The sequence below is a fragment of the Lissotriton vulgaris genome, chromosome 6 (genome assembly GCF_964263255.1).
Source record: "Lissotriton vulgaris chromosome 6, aLisVul1.2, whole genome shotgun sequence".
Lineage (NCBI taxonomy): Eukaryota > Metazoa > Chordata > Amphibia > Caudata > Salamandridae > Lissotriton > Lissotriton vulgaris.
This window is the reverse complement of record NC_141694.1, coordinates 746088215-746103826: the sequence shown is the minus strand read 5'-3', so window position 1 is coordinate 746103826 and position 15612 is coordinate 746088215.

The following is a 15612-nucleotide window of genomic DNA, read 5'->3' as shown; positions in this document are numbered from 1 at the left end:
TACTTGTCATCCCTGAAGCCCCAGGTGGGATTGGGAACATAGTAAGCGCTATATTCAGGGTGCCAGGGGAAGAGGAGCTGAGGCCTGCAGCGCTGTGCTGTCAAAGCGCTATATTTCAATTCCCCTACATGTGTGCTGCATTGTGGTGCTGCCAGAGTGCCTTATTCGTATTGACAGTGCTCTGCTTGCTGCCAAGACGCCACAACTGTGCCCAGGAGAAGAGGAGCAGACGTCTGCAGTGCCGGGATTCTAAAGCGCTATGAGAGAATCCCGGAGTGTGGAATTCCCCCCTGCCTGCTTGGTTGACAGCGGGCAGCTTCAACATTGTGGGGGACACTTAATTGCAGAGTCCAACAGAGGGACTCCATTTTCCCCAGGCGCTGTGGGGCCAAAGGCTAACCTGCAAGGCTGATGGCACTTATAATGTGTGCCGCTTTCCCTCAATGACTGCATGGCTGTTAATGTTTTATGCCCCCTTCTAATGTGACTTACGCTAATGTGATGATCCTAGTGCATTTATGCTAATGTGTCAATGCTAACAATTTTATGCTTATTGCAGTGCTGCTAAGGTTTATGCTGATGTCCAATGCAGTGAGGCTGATCTATGCACATTGTGATTAATGCCTTGTGACAGTATTGCCCAAGATTGGCTACCTAGAGGGGTTCCTGCCAATTAGCCTATTGACATGCAATGATGTTCTATTCCAGGCCTCCCGCACCCATGCATTTATGATAATGAGGGTTATGCCTATTGGGATGCCCCCTGCTTATGTCAGGGCCTACTGAGAGCCCACCCTATGATTATCACCCAATGAGATGCCCCAGGATGTATGCAAATAGGTAGATGCCCTTACACTGCAGGTTGTTGTGTTTTTCATGTAAATGCAGTAGGTGACTTATGCCCATGATTGTGCCCAATGATAAGGCGCGATGTTCTAGGTGCTACTGTGTCTGCCCTGCTGTTACAATGCATAATGTGATGTTTATGCTAATGGTATGCCCAAGGTCCTGCTAATGCGGGAATGCATAATGTACGTGATGTCTAGGGATGGTGTATTCCTGCTCATGTGATTTTCCCTGACTGACTTGTTTTGATGCTCACCTGTTTATACCGAATACTAAGAAGGTTTAATGCATAAGGGGCCTGATTTAAGGTGTCACTGGCCAATGAGTCTACAAAGCTTGTGTCTCTGTGTCTAAGGAGGTGTTGAGGGGTTGCTGTTTCAGGCCTGCTCACACAGTGATTGAGGCCTATCGTGAGACACGGCTAAGTTCCTGACCTTGCTAGTAGGTACGGGCTGCTCTACGTTTATTTTTGATGCTAATGTGATGTACCTGCCTAATGCGACATGCTAATGTGATTTATGCCCCAGGTTTCGGCCTTATGACAATACTGTGGTGCTAATGCTGTTACAGAGATGCTGAAAGTGTTTTTCCCTAAAGCTACAGCTGCTGGACTCTACATCTATTTCTTGCACCTTCCTTTATTCCACATACTCTTGTGATGGTTCTGGCATGGCCCGAGTGGCCCTGCCCTGTAAATAGTCCCCTTCTGTACATGACTACCGGGTGCCAGTTGGCACCGTGTTCATCCATGTGATTACCTCTTGCTGTGTTGTGCATAATACATTTGCTGTTTTTCACCTAAACTGGTGTGGTCTCTTTTTGTAGTGTGCCTTGTGTGTCGCCTGTGTGTACTGTATGGATGCTTTACACATTTCCTCAGGAGTTTGGCCTGCACGCTCTGCACCACGCTACCCCATTTCTAACAGAAGCACTTGTCATTCTATTTTATACCAATTATGTAAGGATTGTGGAAAAGATATTAGTAAGTAAGGAAGCAATATTCCAAAGGGCTATCAAATATAACAGGAATGTATGCCATTTTGTGAATTTATGATTTGAAAAATGTTATGGCACATACTACGATGTTTTATCAGTGTCTTTAAACCTGTTATTATTAATGCATATATGCAAGCATTGAACATGATGATAGTCTGTTTTCCATGCCTTTCATCTCGGTTATTGAACACTGTCACTTTAAATTGGGGGATCCAACCATTCAACGTTGTCATGTGATCAAGTCGGTAACGGCCGAAAGGCGTTATGGTGGAACTGGTATGATTGCTGAATAAACACTTAATGCATTGAATTTGGGTCCATTCTTGGTATGTACATATATATATATCTATATATATATATATTTATATACATATATATATATTGCCCACAGTACTTCCCCACTCAGGAAGAATTCTCACGGACACCTCGCATGGGTTTGCAGGTAATTTATTCACTCTTACTGAGGCTTGTGCTAAGGTAGATGCTGTGACTCGGACTAAATTGCTCTATCCCAATGTTGAGGTCCCAGAGAAGAGTACTTTACGTTTTATAACGAGGTACTCAGGGCAAGCATCACAATTGCGTAAGATACTACAGAAACATTAGCATGTGTTACTGACAGACAATAACCTTGACAAACATCTGAATATCAATCCTCAAATCCCATTTCAAAAATGTAACTCACTTAGAGATGAACTAAGTCCCAGCTTAGTCACTGCAACAGGGAAGGCTAACAAAACTGTACAAGGGGGGTTCACAAGGTGCAGAAAATGTAAGGCCTGCAGTCACAGTGTTGACTGTAGGACTTTATCTATTGCAGGTACCAAAAGAGAGATCACCATCAAAAAGAAGTTGAGTTGCTATACCTTGTATTGTGTGTATGCACTATTATGTCCATGTAATAAGGCATACATTGGCAGTACGATTCATTGTGCCAAAAAACGGGTCCTAGAAAACATAAGGGCCATTCGGCACAATAATAGACAGTATCCTGTCGCTAGACACTTCTATGAACAACACTTTCAAGATGAGAAATTACTAAGAATGGTGGTCATTGATGATGTTCCCATTAGCACGCGCGGAGGTAATCGTAAACTTGTTCTGCGCAAACTAGAGTCTAAATACATCATCGACCTAGAAACAATGATCCCACAGGGACTAAATTCCAATGAAGAGTTAGCCATACATTTACATTAATTTAGTACTTTCAATATGTAAATAGAGATCATAAGCTGTAAGTGTGATATATCAATTGTCTTATGTATATAGATTCCTGTGGTGTAGCTTACATATATATATGTATATATATATCTGCTGTATATATATCTGCTGTCGTTCGAGTTTTAAAACTTATTAGTGTATCAGGTGATACAATTAGTTGATTTTATTATTTTGTTTTAATTTTAGGTTGTGGCACATTATATGGTGTGGGCGGTCTTCGCCTCTGGACCTTACCTGAAACAAGACTATTTGTAAATACAAATCGGGGAGCACCTTTGATACATTATGCCCACTGGGGCGGGACCTTTTCTGATTCAACTCGATAGCCCGGACTGGGCCTATGACTACTCTATGAGGTGTTACCTTATGTGCATTGAAAACTTACATTGATCATGTATTACTTACACAATGGAAATGCCAGCCCACTTGGGCCGGATGTTCTAGATTCTAAGGGTTTATCATGAGCTAGCCCACTTGGGTGAGATGTTTTTTGAATCTGCACTGTAAATAACATGATAACACTCAGTATGTCAGAACACCTTGAATAATCTTATAATAGCCGAGGGAATCTACTCTAAGGTGATTAATTGAGATGTATCCTAGGTACATGTGTTAATTTTAAACCTGAATGTATTGACAGTATTGACTAGGTCAAAATGGCGGCACTGCTACACACCACTTGTTTTATTTTATTATTGTAATCTATCACGGTGGTTAAGTCCTTTGTTTAAGTTTAGTAACAAATGTGTATTTGAATGTGCAAACTGTAATGCTTCTTAGCGTGACCAAGACAAAAGTCGAAGCGCGTTGCTGTGCAGTCTGATGTGTGAATAAATTACCTGCAAACCCATGCGAGGTGTCCGTGAGAATTCTTCCTGAGTGGGGAAGTACTGTCGGCAATATTGTACTGGGCTGCCGGTGCCCTGATCACGGACCGCCCTGTGAGACGGCCTCTTTCATGACCGGAGTCGTTGCTGTTTATACATATATATATATATATATATATATATATATATATATATATATATATATATATATATTCAAGAAAGCTTATCCAGTATTCTTCTTGAAGAAAACAAGAGTAGACCCAAATAATGTGCTGATGCAATATTTATTTAGTACAACACCATGCCACCATGACGCGTTTCGGCCAGTCAACGGCCTTGATCACATGACAGCAAGGTTCCCCTTTTAAAGTGACAGTGCAGAATAGCAGTAATAATGAAAATGGAAAACATACTACATTGTTTTCTTCAATATATGCTTAAATGCATCAATATTATCCAAACTTAATACACAATAGCATCAAGATTAAAACAATATTTAGTCAACATTGCTAAGATAAAATATTTATAAGTTTATGCTTGTATAAATATATAAACTCCTGTATTCCTTCCACTGCTTCTTTTCGCCTACAAACAGGAGACAGCACCAATTGTCCAACCAGTATTTTATTAGGCGTTCATTTAATTTAAAAGATCCGTTGCCTCGTAAATTCATCTGTGTGGCTCTGTGCTTTCTGGAATCCTGTTGGGCTACTCTACCCTTGCCAAGACTTTCAACGGCTTGCCGGACCCGCATCGCAAAGGAGGGCTGCGGGGGACATCTGGACCCAGTGGAGGTCTGAAGCGACTGGGGAACTTTGGGGATAGTAGCAGGGCTGCGATCGATAGAGCGGGGACTCCATTTACCAGGAGTCCCTGCCTGGCCAATTCGCAACACCTGGCCCACTCTCCCTGCTAGCCCCGCCCCCTGCGTACAGACCGGCATAAAGACTTCCCTGCCTACTATATCGGTGGATCCTTTGCCTCGTAAATTCATCTGTGTGGCTCTGTGCTTTCTGGAATCCTGTTGGGCTACTCTACCCTTGCCAAGACTTTCAACGGCTCGCCGGACCCGCTTCGCGGGTCCCGCATCGCAAAGGAGGGCTGCGGGGGACATCTGGACCTAGTGGAGGTCTGAAGCGATTGGGGAACTTTGGGGGATAGTAGCAGGGCTGCGAGCGATAGAGCGGAGACTCCATTTACCAGGAGTCCCTGCCTGGCCAATTTGCAACACCTGGCCTGCTCTCCCTGCTAGCCCCGCCCCCAGCGTGGCCCACATCCGATATTAGCAGAACCCTCATCCGCTGCGCGGGAGCGCACGGGAGCGTTCTGGGAGAAGCCCGGGACAAGGGCGGGGCCCTCTGTGGCCCTCCGAGGCCTGTAGGGACTGGACTGGGCCAGGTCCCTTGATTTACCTTCCCTTCAAGGACTTCTGTATAGCAAGTATACCCCCATTGTTGTGACTTACTATTGAGTTTTATTGGTCCCTTTTCTTCTTGTTTTTACCCTATGTTATTGGTACTCATTGAGGGTCTTAGTAACGTTGAGGACCCTGTTTACTTGTACTTTATCTTGCTAGTAATTTGATTCTGCTTCCCATTGTTAGTCTGTTACTTTTTGTTAATGGCGATGTCTACCCGTGAGACCCGAACCAAGGCTGCTGCGGGAGCTAAAAAATTGACAGGTACATTGGATAATTTTATCCTCCGTACTAATTCCCTAATCGACCAGGGCATAGTACTCATGGAAAGAAGGGTTTCTCAGGACTTACGCATGCTAAAAGGTCGTCATTAGGCAATATAGCCTCTGCGCGTACTCCTAACAAAGCTCCAATCATCTCTGAATCTTATCCTATGCAGGTCGATGCTGTGATTCATCCTACTCCTAGTACCAACTCAGTTCCTTTAGACCCACCCTCCCCGACCTCTTTAATATCGACCTCTCTGGATAATAATTTACCATCTCTACCTGCTGTTGTTCACCATGAGAACACCTGTACCCAAAGGGGTATACTGGAAGGAGCAATTAACAAATCCAAAAGTATAACCACCAAGGTCAATGGTGTCAACACAGCTAAACAAGTTATGCTAGGACGCTTGAGTGATATGGCTAGCGCTAGTGGTAGCACTGAGGAGGGGAGGGATAATTTGGGTCACAACTTAGGGAGAGAAGAGGCACAGCATGTATCCCATCATTTACCAATAGGGACCCCATATGACACAGCCTTGACTAGCAGTTTGGGTAGTATACTTGGTGATAGTAGCCTTGAAGAAACTTCAGAGGATCTAGAGGATGAGAATGGCCCACTCATAAGTACTCTATCCGATCTTATGAAGTCTCTACTCTCGCCTCTGGAGAGTAGACTCCAGGGCCTAGAACAATAGCTCCAGGCTCTTCATCAGGAACTAAAATCTCGAAATAGTAACCATGTCCAAAGGGCACCTAATGTATCGGTCCCTGTTTGTAATCTTCGGCCCACTACCAAGAACCAATCTGTAGGGAAAAACGCTACCCCCAAGACCTGCCCTCCTAAAACTCCTACTCCTAAAAATCCTGCTCCTAAGGGTAATAAAGTTAGTGCTAACCAGCCAGCCTCTAACGCGCTCATTAAACCTCAGAATGTAGCTGGCCCTATTACCTCTATACCTAACCCCTCTTTATCCCATCCCGAGGAATCTAAGATACATAGGAACATTAACCTACCACCTGACGCCTGTCCTTATGTGATAGTTCTAACAGGTGTCCCTGAGCTTGCCCCTGCAACACTTGAATCCTTCTGGGCACTCAAAAACAAAGTTTGTCATTGGCTAAGGAGTAATTCTCCCCCCCTCCTAACATCAACAGCAAAATCCTTATGGTGGAGAGAGCACCGTGGGTGGGTGAGAATAAGAAAAGCCTACAGGGGGACTGTGTTGTCGTTACATTTGAGGACCCACGCTTGGTGGAGCATATCTGTTTCGGGCCCCCATGTAACAACATCTCCACTATTAGGGTTAAACCCTTGTCATATTTTTACATGCGTACGGAACATCATGACAATAGATGGAGCTGGTTGAGGGCTCCTAGTCCTAATCATATGAGGAGGGGAATGAAAGGTGAGCCATTGAGAGACTGGAACACAACTAACTGGGTAGGGGCGATGATGGAGGTTGGAACATAGTAGGGAGAAGAACAGGGAGGTTTACTCCAGGTGATACCCAATTCAATGGGGAATGGCATGGCCCACAGCTCAATTATCCCCTAATCCCCTGCTACAATCGTTACAGTGGATTGGAAGCAGTTGACTGACTCCCAACCCAGTCTGCTAGACAAATTGGAAAGAGGGTGGTGGCAGTTGCCCCACGGGATGGAACCAAAATCGGCAGGGATGGCTTAGCTAGTTTGGGAACTATCAGTTCTAGTTTGGGAGAAAAGGAACCTAGTACCCCAGTTACCATCAAGGAATTATTTGAAACCCCTATCTCCATTAAGATTCTGTCTTGGAATATAGCAGGGCTAAAAAAAAATCTTGCTAACCCTGATTGGAATGATTTTAATAATACATTCCACTTTTGTATGTTCCAGGAAACTTGGTCCCTGACCCCGCAATATAAAAATGGGTACTCCACTTACTTTACTCCAGCAGTTACGGTGGGGAAAGGTCGCCCTTCAGGTGGCCTGCATATTTGGGTTAAGGTGAATTTGAACTGCGTTGTCACCACCCATAAAGTCCATTCTTACGACATCTTGCATATCTCCTTAAAAAGTCCATCTGGGGGTACCATTTTCGAACTTTTTTGTGTCTATGCAAGAGGCTTACAGGGTGGTTTAATCTCGCCCACAATAGAGCTGTTGGATGTGAGGTTATCAGATCTTCCTACTAGGTCTAAAATACTAGTGGGAGGGGATTTTAATTGCACATTCGAACCCCTGGATGACGAAGAGAAAATAGGTTTTAGCTCAGAGGACTGGAGGCAGACTATACCCCCCTTAACCCTTGCTCCTATCAAGAAATGGACAGCCAGAGCTATTCAGCTGAATGCCCTGTCTTTAGAACATAATCTACGGGCTCTTAATGGGCGGACTGTTTCAGATCGCGATGGGGCAATGACTTATAACAGGATAGGTTGCCCTTCTCGAATTGATTACATCCTCCTGGACATTCAATCTTGGGCAAGTCTAGTAGATATGGAGGTTAGGCAGTCCTCAGATAGTGATCATAACCCATTATGTATGGAAATCCACTGGGCAAATGGGATTGGCAAGAGTGGAGGTCCTGAGATGATTACTAAAGAGGTTTTGCCCTTCAATTGTAATCGGAAGTTAAAATGGAATATGGTCAAGTGTGAAGAGGGGAAACTTAATAGCATTAAAGAGTTAGTTTTAGCTGAAACTTATAGTCTTGCAGCCGTTGCTTCAGCAGCGCCTCATCCTCCTGGATCAGACCTGCAAGTTTTGTATAAGAAGCTACCAGATAAAATAGAAGAGTTTTTTCTGAAGGGACCACAGGGTATTTCCAAGCCAAACCAAAAACCCCCTCGGGGTAATCCCTGGTATACGGCAAATTGCAGAGGTAAGAGGAGGGCCATCACGCTAGCCATAAGAAACAAGGATCCCATAGCAGTGAGATTAGCCAGAAAGGAGTATCATAGAAGCATAACCTCAGCTAAGAAGGATTGGGAGGAGGAGCATTGGCATCAGCTTAAGGCTGCAGCCCGGGGAAAAAACTCCATCGAGTTTTGGAAACTGATTAATGCTCTTGATAGAAGGGGGGCCGACCCGATTTTAAATCATATAAATGAACATCAATGGTATTCCCATTTTTTTAAATTATACTGCTAAGATAGTGTGCAAGGTCATTCAATATCTCCAGCTATGGAAACTCAAAGCGAACCTAGTTTGGAGATAGGAAGCAAGGAAGAGTCTTTCTCTCCGCGGGAAGTTCAAGATGCGATCTTGAAAATATTACCAGGGAAGGCGGCCGGCCCAGATGGCCTCCCGGGGGATTTACTACTGCATGACCCCAAAATATGGGCAGACCTTATAGCCTGTTTAATTAACTTAATCCAGCACGGCCATCCTGTCCCTGAATCTTGGAAGGGTGCGGAGGTTATCACTATATACAAGAAAGGTGATAGAGAGGACCCTGCCAACTACAGACCGATAAGTTTAATTGACACTATTCAAAAGGTCGTTGGCAGGGTCATCATAAACCGAATTGAGACGTGGCTAATAGATTATGGCATTCTGACTCACTTCCAGGCGGAGTTTAGGCGAAATGTTGGTGCAATGGACCAGGCATTCCGGTTTTGTGCAGTCTATTGGAAGTCAGTGTCTATTTCCAAGGAGAGTCTGTACCTGGCTTTCATAGACCTGAAAACAGCATTTGATGTCATCCCCCGTGCCAAACTTTGGGAGGTTCTATTAGCTATGGGATTCCCTAGTTATTTGTTGCAATTTGTCATCAAGCTCCATGAAGATAATTATGCAAGGATTCGGTGGGGGAGTCAGGGTCAATTGACAGGGAGGGTACCAGTCAATAGAGGGGTGCGGCAGGGATGCGTGATGGCGCCGACATTGTTCTCCCTCTTTATAAATGGGGTGGTGGACCATTTGCGGGAGGACCCTGCGGATGCACCTGTCCTTGCCGGAGAGAAAACCCCCACACTCCTCTTTGCGGACGATACCCTCCTGATGTCTAAAACCCCTACAAGTCTCAAAAAATTGCTCGACCGTTTCAGCATCTTTTGTAAAGATCGTGGGTTAACGGTTAACACCATGAAAACAAAGCTGATGGTATTATCCGCTAAAAAGAATCTTAAGAAAGTTTATCTTTCCCTGAATGGGACCTCCTTAGAAGTGGTAGACAAATTCGACTACCTTGGGGTCAGGCTTTGTAATAACATGAGATGGGACTCCCATATATCTAAAATGGTCCTAAATCTTAAAAGGGTCTCTGGAGCCATATTAAAGAATCAGTGTCTTTCCATCAGTAGACCAGTAGCCCCTGCCTTGGCAGTTTATGAGGGGAAAGCTTTAGCCTCTGCAGTTTATGGCTCTGAAATGTGGGGTGCCGAGAATAGCAAGGCGTTGGCAACTGCAGAGAACAAGCTCTTGAGAGACCTAGTTTCCCTTCCTTCCTCGACCCCCTTGAAACCACTATTCCTTGATATGGGCAAAAGATCAATTTCAAGAAATAGTTCAACCCCGCCCTTTGCTATTATGGGTGCAACTTAGAAGGACCCCTGAATTAGCAAAAAATGCTCTAGTGCTGGACGAGTTAATTATTTTGAATGTATCTGGCAAAATAAGGTGGCTTAATAATCTAAAGAAGCTGGTGGAATCTATAGGTCTGGCTGATTCTTGGGCCTCACAGTCCCCTCCCACTAAACAAATTGTTAAAAAATGATACTGGGATTGGGCAGAGGCCAAGGACCTCAACATTACAAGCTGGGGACCTTTGACGAATAACTTCCTTGATCATAAACCTTCTAGAAAGTTGGAACCATTCCTGGAGTTCATCCAGACTCCTCAAGATAGAACTTTGTTCCTGAAACTAAGATACGGTACCCTCCCCCTTAAAAAATTTATGGAAGGGTCGAAGGTCAGGAGGGTTCATGACCTAAATTGCCCAGGTTGCCCATGTCTGGAAGAATCCCTTGGCCACTTTTTGTTTGCATGTAATGCCTTTAAGCAGGTCAGAGCAAAATGGTTGAAACCTGTGTGTGGGAGTTGGGAGTTAGGGATCATAGATCAGCTCTGCGTATTATTTTAACCAACACTACCTCTATGTACATACTTTGCGGGGTCGCTAAATATCTGGCCAGTGCTTGGTTTATTCGGTCTAGGCTGCTATCTAATGTCTGATCAGATTCACTTTTAAGAATGAGTCTTTTTTTTTCAAATCTCTGTAGACTCTTCTCCACATTTTAAATTGTTTGTAGTGATGATTTTTTTAATGGAATTGTAGTAATACTTGGTAAATTGTTTAATGTACTTTTATGTCTGTACTTTTATGATATATTTTATCGAATAAAGTATTACAACAACAACATTAATTTAAAAGTGTTCCTCCGTGTTCATCTACATATATCAGTGATATCATTGACCATGTCATGATTGATATAATATGTGAGGTCATTAGAAAGTGGATTGCGGGGGTGCGAGTTATATTTAGCTAAGCTATCTAGAACTGCTCAATTTCTCTGGTTTTGTACGAGTAAAACCTGAGCCTAACTGTAAGGTCCCTGTAACCTTTGGTCTTTTCAGTGAATTTCTAAGGTTTTGTAAATGATAATTCCTAACTATAACATTTCTATAACATTTGATTTTTTCAGTGAATCTCTATGTTTTTTAACTAGTAGTCATGTTTGCAGAGTGGTGAAGAAAGGGGGCTGGGCCTTCCACCAGCTGTGTAGAACTTACAGGAGGTACCAGGAGGGCTTTTTGGCCCATAAGGTCCCTCAGGAGTAAAGTGGACTTCATCTTCCAACCAGTAGTGCACAACAAGCCGTGTTTGCAGAGTGGTGGAGAATTGGGTCGTGGACTCTGAAGGGTGTCCTTGGGGGCCAACTACCCCTCCCATTACCTCCAATAAGTCCTAAATAGCAGAATTGCTGAGACCTTCTAGGTGGCCACGTCCCCTTTCTTCATCACTCTGGCCCATCAGCACCTCCCCATTAATACATAAACTGCCCCGACTACCTAGCTCATCTGGGGGCCCTTATTTAAGGAAGAATCATAGACCACGCTTTGGTTTTTTAAAAATAATTTCAGCGGAGTTCCAGATCTAGCACGACTCTTGCCAAATTTCTCTTTAAAAAAATACTTTTTTGGCCCTGCCTCCCCCCCAAAGAGGACAAAGGAGTTCTACCCGGCCCCATTTTCTTTTTTTGAACTTCTTTTTCTTGTGACTCAGTTCAACTGACTCACAAGATGGCTTCCAACACTTCCTGGTTTGAAGTGTTGGCACCCCATCAGATCTCAGGTGCGTGATCTGGAGGGATAGCGAATCCTTTGCGTTCCTAGATATACAATTGGGAATTTTGTTACATTTCTCTGCAGCTACCAAACGGATTTACACCACTTAACAAAAAGGGCTCTTTATGGACCAAGAGCTACCCTTCTGCCAAATTTGGTGTAATTCCGTTCAGCAGCTCGGGCTGTAGCTGTGTCTAAACTTTCCTATGGAAATTAACATGGAGAAAAAAATGTTTTGACACTTGACACCCCCCGTGTTTTTTTGGACCCCACTCGATTGATCTCCCCAAAATTTTCAACACAGCAGCTGAAGTGAGCGTCAAACTAGTTTGAACATTTCACGAACATTCCTGAAACAACTCCAAAGTTATAGGCAATTGAAAAAACGCTCTTCCTATGGAAACTAGGTCCTAACTATATACACAAACACACACACACACATATATACCGCGATGAGGAGCACCGTCTCTTAACTGCAGAGAAGCTGAGAATTGGAACAGTCCAGTTCGTTAAAACAGTGCAGCATGCCAATGAAAATAATGTTTTTCCCCAAATGCTTGGACCTTACTTAAAGGACTTAACATTGAAATAATTGTACAGGAAACACCCCCACTCAGGGATGATTGTTATTCGCCTCAGACTACAAGTCCTAATGTGCTTTTGAAATAAATATGTGTTAATGAGCACGCCCACTAGGGGGCTTTGAAACAAATAAATACTGCAGGATGGCGCAAGCACAAGCAAAAATGTTACCTGTGCAAAAGAGTGCCCATGAAAAAGAGGATTTCTCACCTCGAAACGCGTCGGCCATGAACAAGCCTGGCATTGGGGATAGACTGATGGGAAGTGAAGGTCGGAGGTCAGCAAGCTGTGTGTGCCCTTGAAACAGCTTTCGAGCATTTTGTTGATTACATTAACAAAAAAATTTAAAGCAAATAAATACTGCTGGATGGTGCAAGCACAAGCGAAAATGTTACCTGTGCAAAAGAGTGCCCATGAAGAAGAGGATTTCTCACCTCGAAACGTGTCGGCCATGAACAAGCCTGGCATTGGGGATAGACTGATAGGAAGTTAAGACCAGAGGTCGGCAAGCTGTGTGTGCCCTTGAAACAGCTTTAGAGCATTTTGTTGATTTTATATATATATATATATTCACTGAAAAAACCATAGGTTTCACACCAGTTATAGTTAGCTGGAAATTTTACTGATATAAAACCATTGAAATTCCTACGTTATAGTTAGTCGACTCACTATAACTTGCGCGTGCTATGCACTGCTGATGACATCACATATTACATCACTCATGACATGGTCAGTGACATCACTCATGACATCACTGATGACACCGTCCTTGTGACAGAGTGACAGACCTCCTTTCACTGTAAAGTAACCCTTGAAACACATATTCAAAAATAGAAACTAACATTTTCAAAAAAGTGGAGATACCTATACCAGTTACAACAACCAATTCAGTAATTCCACCATTTATATACACATCCACTCATTCATCAACAGTTCTATATAGTCAGTCATACATATACTCACTCATCATATGTAGTGAGACACCTATACATCCGTTAACACACCGACAGTCTTCCAAAAGTTGCTCACACACATACTCACACATGCAAATAAACTATTGAACATCCATTTTTTTGCATATACAGCTATACACACACTACCACCTTACTTCTAAAGAAACTTACACATACTTACTCTCTTAAAAAATCACTTATAGAAACACATACTTATTAAAACAAGAATTCTTTCAATCTCTCACTCTCATATATACTCACTTATATACATCAATACTCACATATACTAGATTAAAACATATGTAGTTACTGATAAAGACACTAGTAAGACAGTCATTCACTTACTAACACATACATATACACACTCATTCACCCATACAGTCCGGCACATATGCTGTCTTCAAAACACATACAAACAGTGAGTCAGTCATTTATGCATCTATGTGCTAAGTAACACTCCCACCAAATCATACAGACACTTATACTGATACTAAAAAAACATCTAATAACCCATATACACACATATGTAGCTACTCACCAACCCATGCAGCCACTTATACACAAAGCGAAACACTGATACATATATTTAAATATTTAAACATTACTCACTAATATATGTATTCACTAAGATACACTTAATAAGCCAGTTATTCAATATTTTTTTTTTTTTTAAACCATCCATTTAGACACTTATTTAAACATTTATTCTCCCATCGACCTTTACATATACATATATAAAACATATTTATTTTTCAGAAAGACACACATTCACTGGATGGTGTCATCAGTGATGTCATGAGTGATGTCACTGACCATGTCATGAGTGATGTAATATGTGATGTCATCAGCAGTGCATTGCACGCGCAAGTTATAGTGAGTCCGACTAACTATAACGTGGGAATTTCAATGGTTTTATATCAGTAAAATTTCCAGCTAACTATAACTGGTGTGAAACCTATGGTTTTTTCAGTGAATTTAATACGTTTTTTAAATGCTAATTCCTAACTATAACCGGTGTGAAACCTATGGTTTTTTCAGTGAATTTCATAGGTTTTTTAAATGCTGATTCCTAACTATAACTGGTGTGAAACCTATGGTTTTTTCAGTGAATTTCATAGTTTTTTTTAATGCTAATTCCTAACTATAAGTCTCACTTTATAAATAAGACTGTTAGCACTCTAGTTGTTCTTTAGAACACTCTGGTACATTCTGTCATTGGGCTACAGTTGGGCTACATCTAGTTGAAATTTGGGCTACATTTACATTTTTTGGTCTCTGGTGGCCATCTTTGGGCTACATTGGGCTACATTGGACTACATTTGGGTTACATTTTGGCATTTTGGCATATATATATAGCCCAATGTAGCACAATATATATTTTATCAAAGTTAATTTTCGTAAAAACCACTTAAGAATAGGGCTACCAGTCCCTACAATTTTTCCCATTTTTTTATTTTTTATTTTTTGCTTTGGAGCGCTCCCGGTGCGCTTCCTGGGGAGCGCCCCGAAAAGCGTACTTTTATAAAGCGCCCCCGGGCGTGCTCCGAGGAGCGTCCCGTAAGCGCCAATATCGCGAACGAAAACATGATCATGACGTATCGCGTAGCCGCGTCCGCGTGATACGCACGGCGTAAGCGCACCCGGAAGTACTCGAGCGAATACGATCGCGCAACGTAAACATCCGACGCGCTTACGCTACGCGACCCGAAGCGCCGCCGGGCGCGCCCCGGGGCACGTAGCGTAAGCGCGTCGGGTCATGTGACCTGAAAATAACACTTTTCATTGGTTCATAACAGTTTTAGTTTCATAATGATGACGCCCCTGGTCTTGTGACCTGAAAATAACACTTCTCATTGGTTCAGGACAGTTTTTTTTCTAAATGATGAAAGACCCCACCTTTTTTCCTTATTCTGACTTTGTCCTTTGACTGAGGAAGACCTGTTTGTACATCTCTGTACCTTTTTGATATTAATAATGGCTTCAGTAGCAGCAGCAGCTGGTGCATCTGCCCCACCACCACTACCACAACCACCAAGAGGACCACCTCAAGATTATATTGGTGGTCAAGAACAGGAGGAGGAGGAAGAGGAAGAGGAGGATGGGAGGAGAAGATGGCTGCCTGAAGAAAATACTCCATACAAACCCAAGCCACACATTATATGGGAGTTTTTTTCAATCCCAGAGGGCAAGAAAAAAGTTAATGCACCCAAGGTAACTTGCCTAATCTGCAA